This window comes from Bubalus kerabau, chromosome 7, assembly GCF_029407905.1.
Source record: "Bubalus kerabau isolate K-KA32 ecotype Philippines breed swamp buffalo chromosome 7, PCC_UOA_SB_1v2, whole genome shotgun sequence".
NCBI lineage: Eukaryota > Metazoa > Chordata > Mammalia > Artiodactyla > Bovidae > Bubalus > Bubalus kerabau.
In genome coordinates this window covers 63,589,911-63,605,978 of record NC_073630.1, presented here as the reverse complement: position 1 = coordinate 63,605,978, position 16,068 = coordinate 63,589,911, and the positions used below count along the sequence as shown (strand labels likewise).

At 38.6% G+C, this 16,068-nt stretch overlaps 1 protein-coding gene across 9 annotated transcripts in view; it reads left to right on the top strand.

The window, feature by feature from the left end:
• The window catches only part of RBM47 (RNA binding motif protein 47), a 175,833-nt gene that overhangs the window by 129,860 nt on the left and 29,905 nt on the right, over window positions 1-16,068 (top strand). For all 9 annotated transcript variants that reach the window (XM_055588349.1, XM_055588357.1, XM_055588348.1 and 6 more), the window contains one exon: window positions 9,964-10,076. The gene's annotated coding sequence lies outside the window, so the exon portion shown is untranslated. The remainder of the gene's footprint in view (window positions 1-9,963; window positions 10,077-16,068) is intronic.

The following is a 16,068-nucleotide window of genomic DNA, read 5'->3' as shown; positions in this document are numbered from 1 at the left end:
CACAGTGTTTATACGTCTGCCTCCACCAAGGCTTATGTAATAGGAATCGGTGTCCCTACCAGTAGAACGGCTGACTTTTACTTTTCTTGTGAACTTGTCTATATTGTGTGCATTTATGATAACTTGTGTGCCTTGTTTTTTGCCAAGACCATAGATAGTGGTAGGCCATGTGTATTTTTAAAATTAACTCTGTTCAAAGCAAAAGCAGGCAGAAGTTGCTCATTTTTGTTTAGGGTAGGCTGTAATTGTAATTATGCCTTTAGATATTCAGTGAAAAGCTGCCCTGCCCTTACTCTAGAAATTTATCATCTTGAGATGGTTTGTTTCCTATGTTTTTGTATTCTTGGTAATGTTTAAGAATTCACACACACACATTTTCTCTTTTTCTCTCATGTATATTCACACACTTGACTAACAGGCATTCATAAACCAAACCTTTAAGCCAAAAATATTCTTCCTAATGCTTAAAGCATGTCACACATCCAGAATTTATTAAATATTATATAATATTCTTACATAATATATTCAATTACACTTATATAAAAAGGCAGATTTTCTGGGTTCCTTTTGTCAAAAGGAATTCATTGTAAATTTAGTAGTTTTTTGGAAACACTGCCTTAGTATCATTGCAAGATTGCTTCCATTTTCCTTTAATCAGAACTTAGCAATTTAGTTTTATATAATATTTAATGTGATTATAATCTTAGATTTGTTCTGGATTTTGACCCTTTACTAAGTAACCTGTTGATAATTTTCTTGTCACTATTGATAGCTTTAGATTATTTCATTTGGGAGTAATAAAACTGTCTCTCTTAAAAAATATAAGTAGATGAGTAGATTTAAAACTTGTCACTCTGGCCTTTTTACTTCCCATCCTGGCTACTTCAAATTGCTAAAGTTATGGAATTTACAAAATAACAACTAAGGGAAAATTCAAGACCACAAGTTTGAAATGTTTGTTTCAGGAAAAGTTATAGATTTGTTCCTTTCTTTGTACTCTGTGGGGTGCTTTCTTTGTTTGCTAAGGCCTGTCCAACTTTTGTGATCCCCGCCAGGCTCCTCTGTCCATGGGATTCCCCAGGCAAGAAGTGGGTTGCCATTTCCTTCTCCGGGGGATCTTCCCAACCCAGGAATCAAACCCTCGTCTCCTGCATTGGCAGGTGGATTCCTTACCCCTGAGCAGTAGAGCTCCTGTTAATTCTGGCCCAGGTGGTCCCAGATGTCACTTTCAGGAAGCCTCCTGTAGTCCATCTCCTGGTCCGTTCTCCCCTGATCTGCCGGCTGCCTGAAGTGACAGTCTCACCCCCCAGAGCGGTTCCATCTCTTCACTGCTTAAAGAGGAATATATTTACTCTGCTTAAGTGCTTCTGGTCCTCCGAACCCGTTGTTATGTACGGACTGTTTTTATTATCCATGAATCATGTTTTACTGCTCCTTTTTCTTTCTACCCCTTCTATTTGCCCCTGCCTCTTACCAATAAATCCATTGCCAGCTCCAAATGGATAAAGTAAAATAAATGAGGGTTTAGTTCTTGTGTAATTTTTGCCTCTCTCTTTTTTCTACCAGGCTTATCTAAACCCTATTACTGGTAGTGATTAGGAGAAAAGATAAAGGGTACTCACTCCCAGTTACCTACCCCAGATACAATGAGAAGGAAAAAAAAAAAAAAATATATATATATATATATATATATATATATAAATACTAAAAAATAGAACATTTCTAGGAAATCACGGTAACATTTTTTGAGTACTTTCTATTTTGGAAATTTTCTAAGTACTTCATGAAATGCTTAAAACTCAACAACTCAGGGGAAGTAAGAATTTTGTAGCAAGCAGAACAATGTAATCGGCACCCACCTTATTTCTAGGAAGGTGAATTTAAAAAAAAATTTGTTTCCTTTTAGTTAGTTTTGGTGTTAGAATAAAATACTTCAGGTACATTTCCTTCTCTATGAAATGTCAGAACTTTTGTCTTCTTGGGTCTCCCCAGATCCATTTGCTACCGTAAGTTTGCTATTAAATTGTCAGGCTGCTGTGGAGCATTTTGTATCTGGTGATTTAAACACCTCCCTTCTTTCTGTACCACCCACTCAAGTTCATTCCAGGTGCCCTTAGCAAATGACTCCCAAGGCATTTAAGTGGCCAAAGCTCATTGACCAATGAGGAGAAGAGTGTCATGTATAATAGAGTTACGCAGTTCCTGGATCAGGAGCAAAGTTTGCTTAAGCAAAGCTTTTGTTCCCATTAGCCTGTCGCATCCAGATTTCAAGACTGGAAAGGTAGGGGACACCTTATTTGTTGTAATTGGAAGAGAGGAGGAGATGGTTTTGTTTAGTTAAAGTAATTTAGATCAAGTTGAATAAACAAGTGATCCATTTTGTTTTTAACTGAGGGCAAAAAAAAATTTAGAAGTTTGTGAGAATTTCAAATGCTGCACAGTTTGCCTTACCAGCAGCAAAGCCAAACTTCTTAAGAACATTTAAAAAACAAAAAACAAAACAGTTCATCTAGCATCTCTTCACTTTATCACACTTGAAAAAACTAGGTGGAAAAAAAAGTCATGTTTTCATAGATTGCTGCTATTTTCATTCTGGGATTAAAAGCAGGAATTTATCAGTAATATCCACATTTGTTTTCCAAAGTCATTTCAGACTCAGTCGTTATAGAAGAATTTTGTGTGATTATTTAAATGAGATAAGGAAAAATATAAAATTAATAGAATTAGCTCTTAAGAGCTACTACATAAAGGTTACTGATAATGACTGAGTAAAGTTCAGGTGTAAAAAGACTCTCATATCAATCATAACTGCTTTTTTCAAGCCAACAGTAAAGTTTATGAAATGGAATTAGTTGAGTGTAGGTTTATATACTTTAACCACTATATAAATTAGTTTCACTTTTATTAGAAGGAATAATTTAGTTATATTTTATATGCTGTTTAGATGTTCTAATATTAAAGAAGCCAGAGATAAAGAATCTTTATTTGCTTTTTTCTACCTGGAAATGGAGTGATCTGGATAGCATTTGAAGCTAATCCTCAAAAGAAAAACCCTGGTCATTATGAATAAAATATGATGAATCAATGTTATAACAAAATGTATACATAAAAACATTTATTACTGATATTATACTTATTCCTTAGCCTACATCTAATGTTTAGTATCAGAAGGTAAGCTCAGGTTCAAAGAAAAGTAAAACTGGTTTCCCAAGATTGCTTTTTCATAGAGCTGACTTAATATGAGTTTGTATTTTATACAGAAATTAAGTAATTGTTTAAAAATACAACATGAGAGATTGTATCATTTGATTAAAATTTTTAAAGTTTTAATGTATAGTCAAAACTCTATTTTTGCCTAATTTATAAAGAAAATTGTTTAGCACACATTCTCACTGGGTCTAAATGTCCAATAATTTCAGTTATCTCAGATTCTCTCCTTTGTAAAAATTATTTTTATATGCTCCTTTAAAAAAGTTACACCCTGAAACTTTCTACTTTTATTAGATTTTTTTCATAATGCCACTTTATGAGAAGTTTACCCTCCAGATCTCCCTCTTGACTCTTGAGGGCAGGTGGAGATAGATGGAGCACCAGGCACACGGGGTTAACTATTCACAGCAGCCATCTTCTTGGGTACAAGTAAATACTATTTCTCAACTCCAAGCTGAGGTTCAAAGGTTTAGACTTAACTTCACAGATCAGAGGTCAGGCACGAATTGCTGCAATTTGTAGTTCAATTCTGCCGATATGACAGAATTTCACAGCTATGATGATTGCTTTTTCCACTTCTGCACACAGGCCAGGCCGGGCAGTTAACAGCATAATTTGTACAAGTCAGCCCTTGGCACCCAGGTTTAATGAGTAACTAGCTGGTGCCTTAGGTTTCACTGGTACAAGGTGCACATTATAAAAAGGGTCAAATGTCACACACAAGAAATGGAGGGAGTGGGTAGTGAGATTGCAGTAACCACCATTTATGAATCATACATAAAGAATTGGTAATTTGCGTTCATTTTAAAAATAATTTCTGTGATGTTAGTGTTACTTTGTTCATTTTCTTTGCTATGAAAAGACAAAAAGACATAGATAATTTTGTTAAATGTTAGCAAGAAAGAACGATCTGATTAGAGATTATTGACACCCACAGACAGTGAAATTGCAGGCTCTGATTATGCCTTTCATAGGGTTTCTTGAAAACTTCCCCAAGCATGCCAGTTTTTCAAGAATCTAGGGAACAAGTTGGGTAACCAGGTATTTCTGAGCCCATAATATTTATGAGTATCTCACATTTTCTACTCTTCATCTAAAAAGTTACACTCCTGGCTTTATTTCTAACCCAAGCCAAGAATATCTTTTACTGTTTGAAGGTGGATATTGAGATTCTTCAGGAAACCCTTAGATGGTGGGCCTTGACAATCCATGGGTTTGCTGTTCACAGTTTTGACTTCTCATAAATGACTCTGAAACTGCCATATAAATACATACAGAGTGATTTGTCATTTCTGTCGTAACACAAATTTTCATTTTCTACTCCCAAACTGGGGTATGGAAGCAATTGGATTCTTCCATAGAGCACAATAATTAAGAGCACAGACTCTGGTCTCAGACCTCTTGGGTTTCAATCCCCGCTTCATCACTTACAATTAAGGAACCTGAACAAATGAGCAGTCTCCCTCTATTTAATTCCCTCATGTTCAGGATGAGTATAAACAGAATTTGCTTCGTGGAGTTGTAGTAACAATTAAATAAGTATACATGAAATGCTTAGCACAATGCCTGGTACCTATTAAGCACTCCGTGAATATTTGTTGTAATTAGTACTATTGGGACTAGCCTCCTCTACCCTGCAAATCATCCCAATTTGTTTATTATTTTTTCAATATTTATTTATTTATTTGGCTGTGCCAGGTCTTAGTTGGGGCATGTGGTACATAGTTCCCTGACCAGGGATTGAACCCAGGCCCCCTACATTGGGAGTCTTAACCACTGGACCACCAGGGAAGTCCATCCCAGCTTGTTTGGACGTGGTCTTTGCTCTGTTCATTTCAGGAGAGACATAAGATAAGGTATACTTGGCAAGGTGATCTGGGGATGTTTTAGGTGTATTTTTTTTTTTTTTAGGTGTATTTTTTAATATCATGAGGAAGTGTGTTTTAAAGTCCTCAGTTTCAAGTCCAGCATTCTTTTGTATGCTAGTTTTCCCCCAACTGCTTTGCTGTCATGTGGCAAAAGCTGTAAAAAAAAAAAAGAAAAAAGATAAATCCAAATCATCTGGTTTCCTTTGAGAGTTGTTTTCGTTCTGCCCTTTGGTAAGAAACATTTGAGTTGAAAAAGAAAATAATCCACCTTATCAGTGGGCTAAATTCTATTCCTGATGAGATGTGTTATACTTACTAAAAGTCATGGTTTCCAGAAATGTCAGGAAAGTCTTAAAAGGTGATTTTTTGGTGGGGGGTGGGGGGGGGGCTATATTTTATTCCTATGGAACAGTAGCATTTGGACAAAAACATGATACTACCAATGACAATATATCAATTATGTGCTTAGTATTGAAAAGGTAGTAACAATCCCTCTCACTAATTAAACAGTGAAGCACCTACTGTGTGCTAGGATTGTGTGTGGGACACTGGGACTATAGCTGTGATCAGATCTGGACCCTGCCCTGGTCAAGTCTATAACTGATTGGAGAAGACTGCCATTATACCAACTACTGTAAGATTAAACCAAGTAAAATTGCCAGTATTCTACTGTTTTTGTCCCCTCAGGGGGCAATTTCATTAGATTCAAGCCAGTGTTATGAGAGGGGCTCCAGAGATGACCTCTGAGGAGTGAAGTGTAATGGTGAGAACAAGCTAGCTAGACAGGGCATTGGTGAAGATTTAAAGTTCTAGGAGTAGCAAGTGTTGGGGAAAAGTGACACAAGATGAGGCTGGGGAAGGAACCAAAGTCTTCCTTACGTCCCTTACTAAGGACATTGACTTTCTTCTAAGGGTAGTGGAAGAGAGGGTAGAGATTTGAGCAGGAGGGTGACATGATCAAATTGTGTGGGTTTTAATTAATTAATTAATTTTTTGCTGCTCTCGATCTTCGTTGCTGTGCACAGGCTTTTTTTCTAGTTGCAGAGAGCAGGAGCTATTCTCCAGTTGCGGTGCGCGGACTTCTCATTGCAGTGGCTTCTCTTGTAGAGCATGGTCTCTAGGTGCAAGGGCTTCAGTTGCGGTGCTTGGGCTCAGTTGCCCCAAGCCGTGTGGGGTCTTCCCAGACCAGGGATTGAACCCATGTCTCCATCATTGGCAGTTGGATTCTTAACCACTGGACCACCAGGGAAGTCCAAATTGTGTGTTTTTAAAAGGTCACTTTGCCTGTCTTGAGAGCCAGATTGATTGCAGCAGGCAAGAATGGATGGGATGAAGTCAGCTGGGAGGCTGTGCAGCTGTCCAGGCAGGAGCCGATGGCTGGCAATATGCTTTCAAAATGTAGTGTCTCATGTTATCCTTGTAACGACTCTCACCTGTGGCGTTAATATCAGCTTCAGTATGCTGGTGAGGATGCTAAGGCCAGAAAGTTAAGTGGTGTGCCTGTACAGGATCTCAGGCCGCTGGCAGAGCTCGAACCAGCACTCTGTTACCAGACTCTTGCTCCGGTAGACTCCTGGTAGCTTTAGTGAAAAGTGAAAGTGAAAGTCGCTCAGTCATGTCTGACTCTTCACGACCCCATGGACTATACAATCCATGGAATTCTCTAGGCCAGAATACTGGAGTGGGTAGCTGTTCCGTTCAGACTTGTATACTATTGTCCTGGGGTGTGGACAGTTGGTTAATGTTTAGAACCAGTTTGTTTTTAAGAAACAGAATTCTCATTCCTTGGTGGAGGACTGGGGTTGAAAAAGTTATTTTTAGCCTCAGTTTATGCTTGAGAGTTGAAAGAAGCAGAATGTGACATGGAACTTGATATTAGACTGGAGCCTCCTTTTGGAAAAAAAAAACAGTTATTAATTTCACATATTTATTTATACCTTGCCTCATTCCAAAAATAGATTTGAACAGTTTTCAAAAATACCTATGGTAGACAAAATAGAGAGGGAGGAAATCAGGGCAGGCAAATGAAGATGATGCCATAGGTGTCGTAAGCCCAACAGAAGATTGCCCTCGGATCCTACCAACTCTCTGTAACCGTATGGACCACAGCCCGCCAGACTCCTCTGTCCATGGGATTCTCCAGGCAAGAACACTGGAGTGGGTTGCCATGCCCTCCTCCAGGGGGTCTTCCCGAACTCAGGAACAAACCCACGTCTCTTGGTCTCCTGCATCGGCAGGTGGGTTATTTACCACCAGTACCACCCAGGAAGCCTATAATGGACCCTATCTGTAGCTTTTTTCATAGAACAAGGAGTGAAGGGTGGGAGTGAATGCGTTAACCCAGTTTCTGTCTGGAAACTATTTTGTTTCTCTATGAACTTCCCCACAAATCTTATGTGACCTTCAGTAAGACAGTTTCCTCCATAGTAAAATGGAGGATTTATACTAGAGATGGACTTCTTAAATGGGGTGCCCCAGGACACCCAATATTGTGTCAGGATGAGTGTGGAGTGACAGGAAAAAAAGTGGCATCTTGAAGATTTTCATGATAAAATAGTATTAAAATATTTATGAAATGACTTGTGTTTAGAGTCATTCTGGAAAATCAGGTTTTTTGGTAAATAAATAGTCCTAAGTATTTTTTCCCCCCGGGAAATTTTCTGTTACTTAAATTGCCATGAGAGGCACTTCAGTAATCCATTAAGATTCAGCACAAAACTATGTAAAATCTATAATTTCATTTATATACTAATAATTTGCTTCTACTTCATAGAGTTTACATCTCCATTACCATGATATTATTTTTCAAAGGGAAACATTTGCCATTATAGAGAGAAAGCTTACAATTTTGCACCAATATTATGTGCCAGGAATAGTGTTTTATAAGTATTTTCTCTGTTCTCCATACAGTCCCACAAGAAATTAGCTCCACGTATGGATATGGAGATGAGGCCCAGAAAAGTTTAGTAAGTTTGTCAGGGTTCACTTAAATAGTAAATGAATAGTGCAGGAGTTTACATTTTATTCTGTTGTCTTGACAGGGCAGAATTAATTTCAGGACACACCTTGTAATTTCCACATTTATTGTTCTTTATCAAACATGTGATGGTGATCATTAGGAATTATCTAGAATGCAGCATTTAAGAAAGGTGAGGGTTATATGCTTTGAGATGTACAGAGTTTAGCAACAATTATTCTATGATTTATTTGAGGGTGTAGCTTTATTTTTAGTAGATCATTAATAATTAGGATTAAACCCAGTTCATGGCTTAGTTTTATTGCTTGTGTTGCTATAATGTTATGGATCCCATTGAATGCCTTGCCAGTCACTGCAATATAAAGATAGTTACGGTGGAATAATTTTGGAGCTGTAACTGACTATGTACGTACATGTTAAGTCACTTCAGTCGTGTCCAACTCTTTGTGACCCCATGGACTGCAGCACAGCAGGCTCCTCTATCCATAGATTCTCCAGGCAAGAATACTGGAGTGGGTTGCCATGCCCTCCTCCAGGGGATCTTCCCAACCTAGGGATTGAACCCATGTCTCTTATGTCTCCTGCATTGGCAGGTGGGTTCTTCGCCACCTGGGAAGCCTGTAACTAACTGACTTAAAAGGCTGTTTCATTGGCAGGTTCTAAATTGTGCTCTGTGGTTCTAAAGAACCTATGTGTTCCCACACAGCCTGGATGGACGATGGAGCAGAATGGGTGGAGATGTTTCCCCATATCATCCCCTACTTCAGCTTAGCCAGCTCCTGTTTTATCAGTTTGTTTCTGTATCTAGGTAAATTTTTGGTGGAAGAAAGGATGCTACACCTTTAAAAAAAAAAAAAAAGAAGCAAAACAAATATTAAAAAACCAGTTTGAAAACTCCTGGTAATCCAGCTTTTTTATTTTTCTTCAGGGGAGCAAACTTTAGCTCAGCCAGGTAAAACGATTTGCCTAAGAACATAGAACAAAGCATGGCAGAGCTAGAATTAAAATCCCAGTCTTCTAGGTGCTCCAAGTCTGGTGTTGCAGCCACTGCACCGTATTGGATTGTGGCAGTCATCCTGGTCTTCTGATGGCTTCATGAGGGCCCTCTGTATTTAGGTGAAACTATTCCTGAAGTTTGGCAGATTATATTAATATTTCCAGGTGTGAAATAAAGGTAAAAGTTTCGTGCTCAGGATATGTATTTTTCACATACCCTTTTAAAATAACCTTTCTCTTGAACTTAAGTTTCTTTTGAATGTTTTCTATATTATGACTTTCAAGATTATCCTAGGACTCTAAATCCTACTTTTTATAGTACTTCATGCAAACAACATCCTCCAAAGTGTCTTACACATTTTAGGGCAGAATAACAAGTTTATTTTATACCAGCTCTGATCGGTTGGTGGTGGTTGGCCGAAGTGCTTGTTTCACTGGTTTTTAAGACCCTCTGGATTTAGCAGGAAAGAATGTGATGATCCATAGTGATGTGTGACATAAGCCCCCAAATGGGGATGGGGGGAGTCCATGAGCTAGATAGTATCATCTCTTTAAAGGGGTACCGCCGCTTCTTCTTGTGGATTTAGAAGCATAAAATATAAGCTACATCTGTATTCATTCCTAAACGCTGTGTTGTTCATCTTGGAGTCAGGGGTGGGGAGGCAGGGTTCTAAATAAGACAGAGGGGAAAATACAACAAATGGAAGAAATTGGTCATTTTCTTATGGCTGTTCCCTGTTTCTTCAAGGATAGGAGGAGAAACAAAAGGTTGTGTTTCTTGATCTGAAGAGAATATGATAATTAGAGTAATAGTAGTTTAGTTTTTTGAAGAAAATGGCCCCAAATTGCATGTATGAAAATTTTATTGAAGTAGAAAACATTCCTAGCAGGTTTTTTTTTTTAACTCCTTAGGATTTGTCTCACGGGGCACTCCAAAAACTGAACTGAGAAATCCCAAGAAAGCTGCCTGAATCTTCCTGTGTACATCGTGTAGAGGATCACACAAATCAAACTGGTGGTTTTTGGTAAGTACACCTTGCCCAAGTTTGATAAGTTTTCATTCTTATCAACCAGTATATCTGCTGTATAGAGAGTGTGTACCAGATGTATGTTTATTGACAACATTAGTACATACGACATGATAAGTCATTTGGTAAGTCATTTTGAACCAACAATATAAATCCTTATTTCTTTGCTCAGTTTACATCTTTGAGGCCCAAGACGAGACGCTACTGCTGCTGCTATGTGAGCATCTTAGGAATTAAGGGAAATTGTTTACTGCTTCTACAACTGTCTCCCTCACCTCCCCCAACCGCCCCCAAATGAGTTCAAGCGATTTCACTCAGAGTTGTCTTTTGAAATTTTTTTTGCAAGGAAGGTCCTTTGTAAAAGTCAGAGAGCTACTGGTATGTCCTTGAACAATCTGTATGCCTCCTCTAATTTCTGTTTCCTCACCTGTCATATAAGGTAAAAATAACTATGTTAGACTCTCCAAATCATGGTAATCCTGTGAACTACAATATATATAAATGCACTTTGACAACTATATAATTCTCCACAGACAGACGGTATTATTCTGTGGGTGATAATCCTAGGTATGCTATGGCAGGGATAGGGGGCATAGAAGAAAGAGGTTACTTGCATCAGCTTCACCCCGAATCTTGGACGGCCAGCCCTCACTTAGCTCTGAGGGGTAGAGACAGCAGATCCCTGTACGTGAGGGAGGAACTCCTGGTGACACTGGTTGCCTGACTGTCTCCCTCCCGCTCCTACCCCAGCCCACCCGCCTCACCACGCCCGTTTTTCATATCCTCTCGGCTGGGTTCTGAACATGCCCACTAATTTCAGGGACACAGAGAGCTAAAATTGTTTTTAATTAAATATTTTTTCTTTTTATCAGAGCATATTCATTAAAGGAAACTTGGAAATTAAAGAATAATATCAAATTACTTCCGAAAATCCAAAGATAACCACAATTAACACAGTAGTATATTCCTTTTTAGTTTTTAAAAATTGTTGTTGTTGCTTAGTCACTAAGTCATGTCTGAGTCTTTTGAGACCCCGTGGACTGTAGTCTGCTGGGCTCCTCTGTCCATGGGATTTACCAGGCAAGAATACTGGAATAGGTTGCCATATGCTTCTCCAAGGGATCTTCCTGACTCAGGGGTGGAACCCACATCTCCTGCGTTGGCAGGTGGATTCTTTACCACCTAGCTACTTGGGAAGCCCTTATAAAAATTTTCGTATATATTCTAAAATATAATTTAACAAAATTAACATAGTTGAGAACATGAAATAAATATTCTAGCCTACAACTATGCTGTAATTGTTATAGCCATTTTCATATTTTTGAAGGTTTGTTACATCACATATATATACATACTATTATGTTCATTACATTGTGCTATGAATATCACAGTAGTGAACATACCTGACTATAAATTTTACCATGTCTCTGATTATTTTCTTGGGTTAAATTTCTATAAATGGAATTAATGAGAATGAACCTTTTTTTGGAGGATGAACTGTTAATTTAATGACTACTGTAATTGAGGTTGTCAAACTATCCTCCAGAAATGTACTAAAGTATACTTGCCATCCCCATCCCCAGACATGACATATGACAATGTTCATATGTACACGTACATATGACCACTGTACACGTGTACAGATTGCATTCTTTCACATTAAGATTTAAAATCATAAATGAATCCAAGAAGGTCAGGATATATGAGCCTGTTCCCTCCCCTGGCCCAGCCCAGCCCTAACACACACCAGGCCTCTGAAGTAGACAGTATCATCCAGTTGATGCTGTGTCCACCTCGATGCTTCTGACCTGTTCATGGGGGAATGCGCCCGTGAGGCTTGCAGTCACTCACTCGGCATTTATGCCACCACTTGTGTTCATCTCTGTTCCACCCGCTTCCAGGGAACAAAAGGTCTTTTCATTGTCTACAAGAAGCTAATTCAGTTGGTGAGTCCAGACAAACAACAAACAAAAATACTTAAACTTGGATGGGTCACAGCTTATCAAGACCTGTTTCTTCTTTTTTAAAGTGAGGAGTTCAATTTGTCTATATCTAGAGTGTCTGCTTGGGTTTGATCCCTGTGTGGGGAAGATCCCCTGGAGAAATGGCAACCCACTCCAGTATTCTTGCCTGGGAAATCCCATGGACAGAGGAGCCTGGCGGGCTACAGTCCATGGGGTCGCAAAGAGTCGACACAACTGAGCACGCACACACATACAAAGAATGAGGTAGTTTTTAGTAAAAGTATGTTAGTACACAGGTAGTGAAAACAATAAAAAAGCTATCTAAACTTAACTGTGAACAGCATGATGTGTTGTTTAACTTCCGTTTTCTGACAATGCAGCAGTTCTGTAGGAGAAAAAAGTTTCCCTGCATCAAGTATTAGGAAAAAATTTCAAGTTAATCATATTTTTATTTACTTAGTTTTATTATTGTTGCTTTTTTAGCCATATCACGTGGCATGTGGGATCTTAGTTTCCCCACCAGAAATCAAACCTTCACCCCTTGCATTGGAACAGTGGAGTCTTAACCACTGAACTGCCAGGGGAGTCACAAGTTAATCTTATTTTTAAATGTAAAAGTAAAGAAATAGGAAAATCCTTCAAGATAGCCTCTAAGGTTTCTTTTAACTCTAACATCTTTAATTCATAAGTAATAGATAATATAGCAAAGGCCAAGGACCTTCGCCTTCCCCATCCCCAAACATTACATATGACAATGTTCATACCACCGCACACATGGACAGATTGCATTCTTTCACATTAAGATTTAAAATCATAAATATATCTCAAAAGAATGGTCAGTGGGCTTCACAGAGATTTGTAGAGGTGGTACTAGTGGTGAAAAACCCACCTGCCAATACAGAAGACATAAGAGACCAGGTTCAGTTCCTGGGTCAGGAAGATCCCCTGGAGGAGGGCATGGCAACCCACTCCAGTATTCTTGCCTGGAGAATCCCATGGACAGAGGAACCTGGTGGGCTTCTCAGAAAGACTTGGGCATGACTGAAGCAACTTAGCATACATTCACATGGCTAGAATTTTAAAGTGATAGTTTCTACAGACTAGTTCTGTCTAATCAGCATCCCCACCAATTGCCACCCATCTCAACAAAGACACACTGAAAGTCTATACTAATACTATTCATAAATTTAATCAGATTCTCAAACATTGGAAGACATCCAACAGGTTTAAGGAGTAAATAAGCTCATGAATATTTAGTTATGCTTCACCATTACCACTTATATCTACCAAAAATGTTAAAATGGTTTGACTCAACTACTGAGCAATGTCAGGAAGACTGGACCAAACTTTGGAAGAAAGTATGCCACTGGCCATTGAGCCCTCTCTTTGGAGTAGACTGTCACTTCCATTTTAACACACAGTAGATAGAAATATTTGCTGGCTTCCTTTCTACTAAGATTTTGTGTCACCTTGTAGTATCGGTTTGTCCTGTACTTAGAAAAAAGAATTACACATATGTTGGAACAGCTCCCAATATCTAAAAGCATGAAGGAATTGTAGTAGTACCTCAGACTAACTCTAATCTTAATCTTAGAACAAAAACACTTTTAGACTAGATTTCACACACTTGAAAAGTCTCAGTTGATAAGCCAATACATTGATCAGTTTTCTCTTTGCCATTTGAATCATAAACATGAAGAAAAAGCTACATAATCTAAACGTCATTTTTTCTAATAATTTTCCCATCTTCTCTTAAAGACCTGCATCTCTTCCTCCTTTTTATTCCACGTACTAACTCTGCTGGGTTTCCATGACTCTTTTTTTTTTTTTTTCTTTTTACTGTGGCCAAATATCCATGACATAAAATTTACCACTTGTAATCATTTTTAGCTGTACAGTTCAGGGACATTAAATGCATTTCCGTTGTTGTGCAAATATCACATCATCTATCTATCTCCATAGCTATCTCATTTTCCTGTCCTAAAACTTTGTACCTGTTGAACAATAACACTCCATTACTCCCTCTCCCCAGCTCCTGGCAACCATTCTATTTTATGTCTCCATAAATTTGACTACTCCAGGTAGTCTCATATAAGAGGAATTATACAACTGCCGTCTATGGGGTTGCACAGAGTCGGACACGACTGACGCGACTTAGCGGCAGCAGCAGCATACAACATTTATCCTTTGGGTCTAGTATGTTTCACTTAGTGTTAAGTTTTTATGGTTCATCCACATTGTAGTATGTTTCAGAATTTCTTTCCCTTTTAAGGCTGAATAATACTGTATTTTGTATATGTGCCACATTTTGTTTATCCATTCATGCACTGATGAACATATGAGATAATTCCACCTTTGGGCTATGTGAATAAAACTGCTATGATCATGGGTGTACTAATATCTGTTTGAATGCCTATTTTCAATTCTTTTGGAACTACTTCCACCAGCTCAGTGGTAGAACTAGTAGATCATGTGATAAAGTTTTTGAGGAACTTTTCCATAGCAGCTGCACCATTTTGTATTCTTACCAGCAATGCATGAGAGTTCTAATTTCCTCACACTCCTGTCAACTCTAATTTCTGTTTTGTTTTGTCTTAAATAATAGACATCTTTACAAGTATGAAGTGATATGTTATTGTGGCTATATGTTACTGTGGGTTTGATTTGCATGCTCCTAATGGTTAGTGATGTTGAGCATCTTATGCTTGTTACCTATTTGTGTATCATCTTTGGTGAATCGCCTGTTTATTCCTTTGCCCATTTTTAAGTTGGTTGCTTTGCTTTGTTATTGTTGCATTTTAGGAGTTCTTTATATACACTGGCTATTAATTCCTTCATATTTTCAGAAATTATTTTCTCCTGTTCCGTGGGTTGCCTTTTCACTCTGTGGATGGTATCCTTTGGTTCACAAAAGTTTTCATTTTGCGAGAGCCTAGTCTACCCATTTTTTCCTTGTTTTGCCTGTGCTTTTAGTGTTATGTCCAAGAAATCAGTGCCAAATCCAGTGTGATAAAGCTTTTCCTCCATATTTTCTTCTAAGAGTTTTATCATTTTAGCTTTTTACATTTAGATCTTTGATCCATTGTGAGTCAGTTTTTGTATATGGTGTATGGTAAGAGTCAGGGTTCGTCAAGGTTCTTCCTGTAAACAGGTACTTTCCAATCCCACCATGTCTCACTGATGACATGTGTCATTTAAGCTACTGACATACATATTCCCGCATATGCTCATCCTCACTCACTTTGCCTTCCAGTCTAGGCTTCGGTGGTTTCCCAGTAGACAAGTGAGAGAAAGCTGAAGTGGTTGGAAAACTAAGAGCTCAGCTGGCTTACCTCCCGTAACTAGGATACAGCGGTGAGAGCAGTGAGGCAGTGGCCAGGATCAGCAAGCATTTTGATGATTTCATCCCCAACAAAAGAACAGCAGAAGTAGGTAGAGTTTCAGGATAAGAAGGAAAAAGGGAGCGTGTGTTATGTGTGTGTTATATATGTACACATATATGGCAGCAGAGGGCAAGAAGTGAGGTCACTCCACACTGGATACTGGATGTGGCTGTGAACTGTAGGTTAAGCAAATTTTTATTTATGTTCATACAAAAATAAATTTCTCTCTGTGCTGCTTTAGAAAAATCAAACTAGATTAACCACGGTTATGTGGGCAAACTGTGTTTTCTAAACAATCCTCCTAGTTCTGTTTTACAGTGGACAGAACCTAAAAGTGCTTACAGTGTAAAATGTGAAGGTCTGCTTAGCCTTCACTTGCAGAATCTTGAGAAGTAAGAAGAAACTACCAGGCCATGTAAACTGCCTCACCCAGTATCACCAGGACCAAAGGTCTTCGCTGGGCGGGCTGCTCTGATGGGCTTGGAGATAACAGCACCCCACTCACATAACTCATGCAGGAATCTACAGATGAATTGGGCTTCCCAGGCAGCTCAGTGGGTAAAGAATCTGCCTGCAATGCAGGAGATGAGGGTTCAGTTCCCGGGTCAGGAAGATTCCCTGGAGAAGAGCATGGAAACCCAT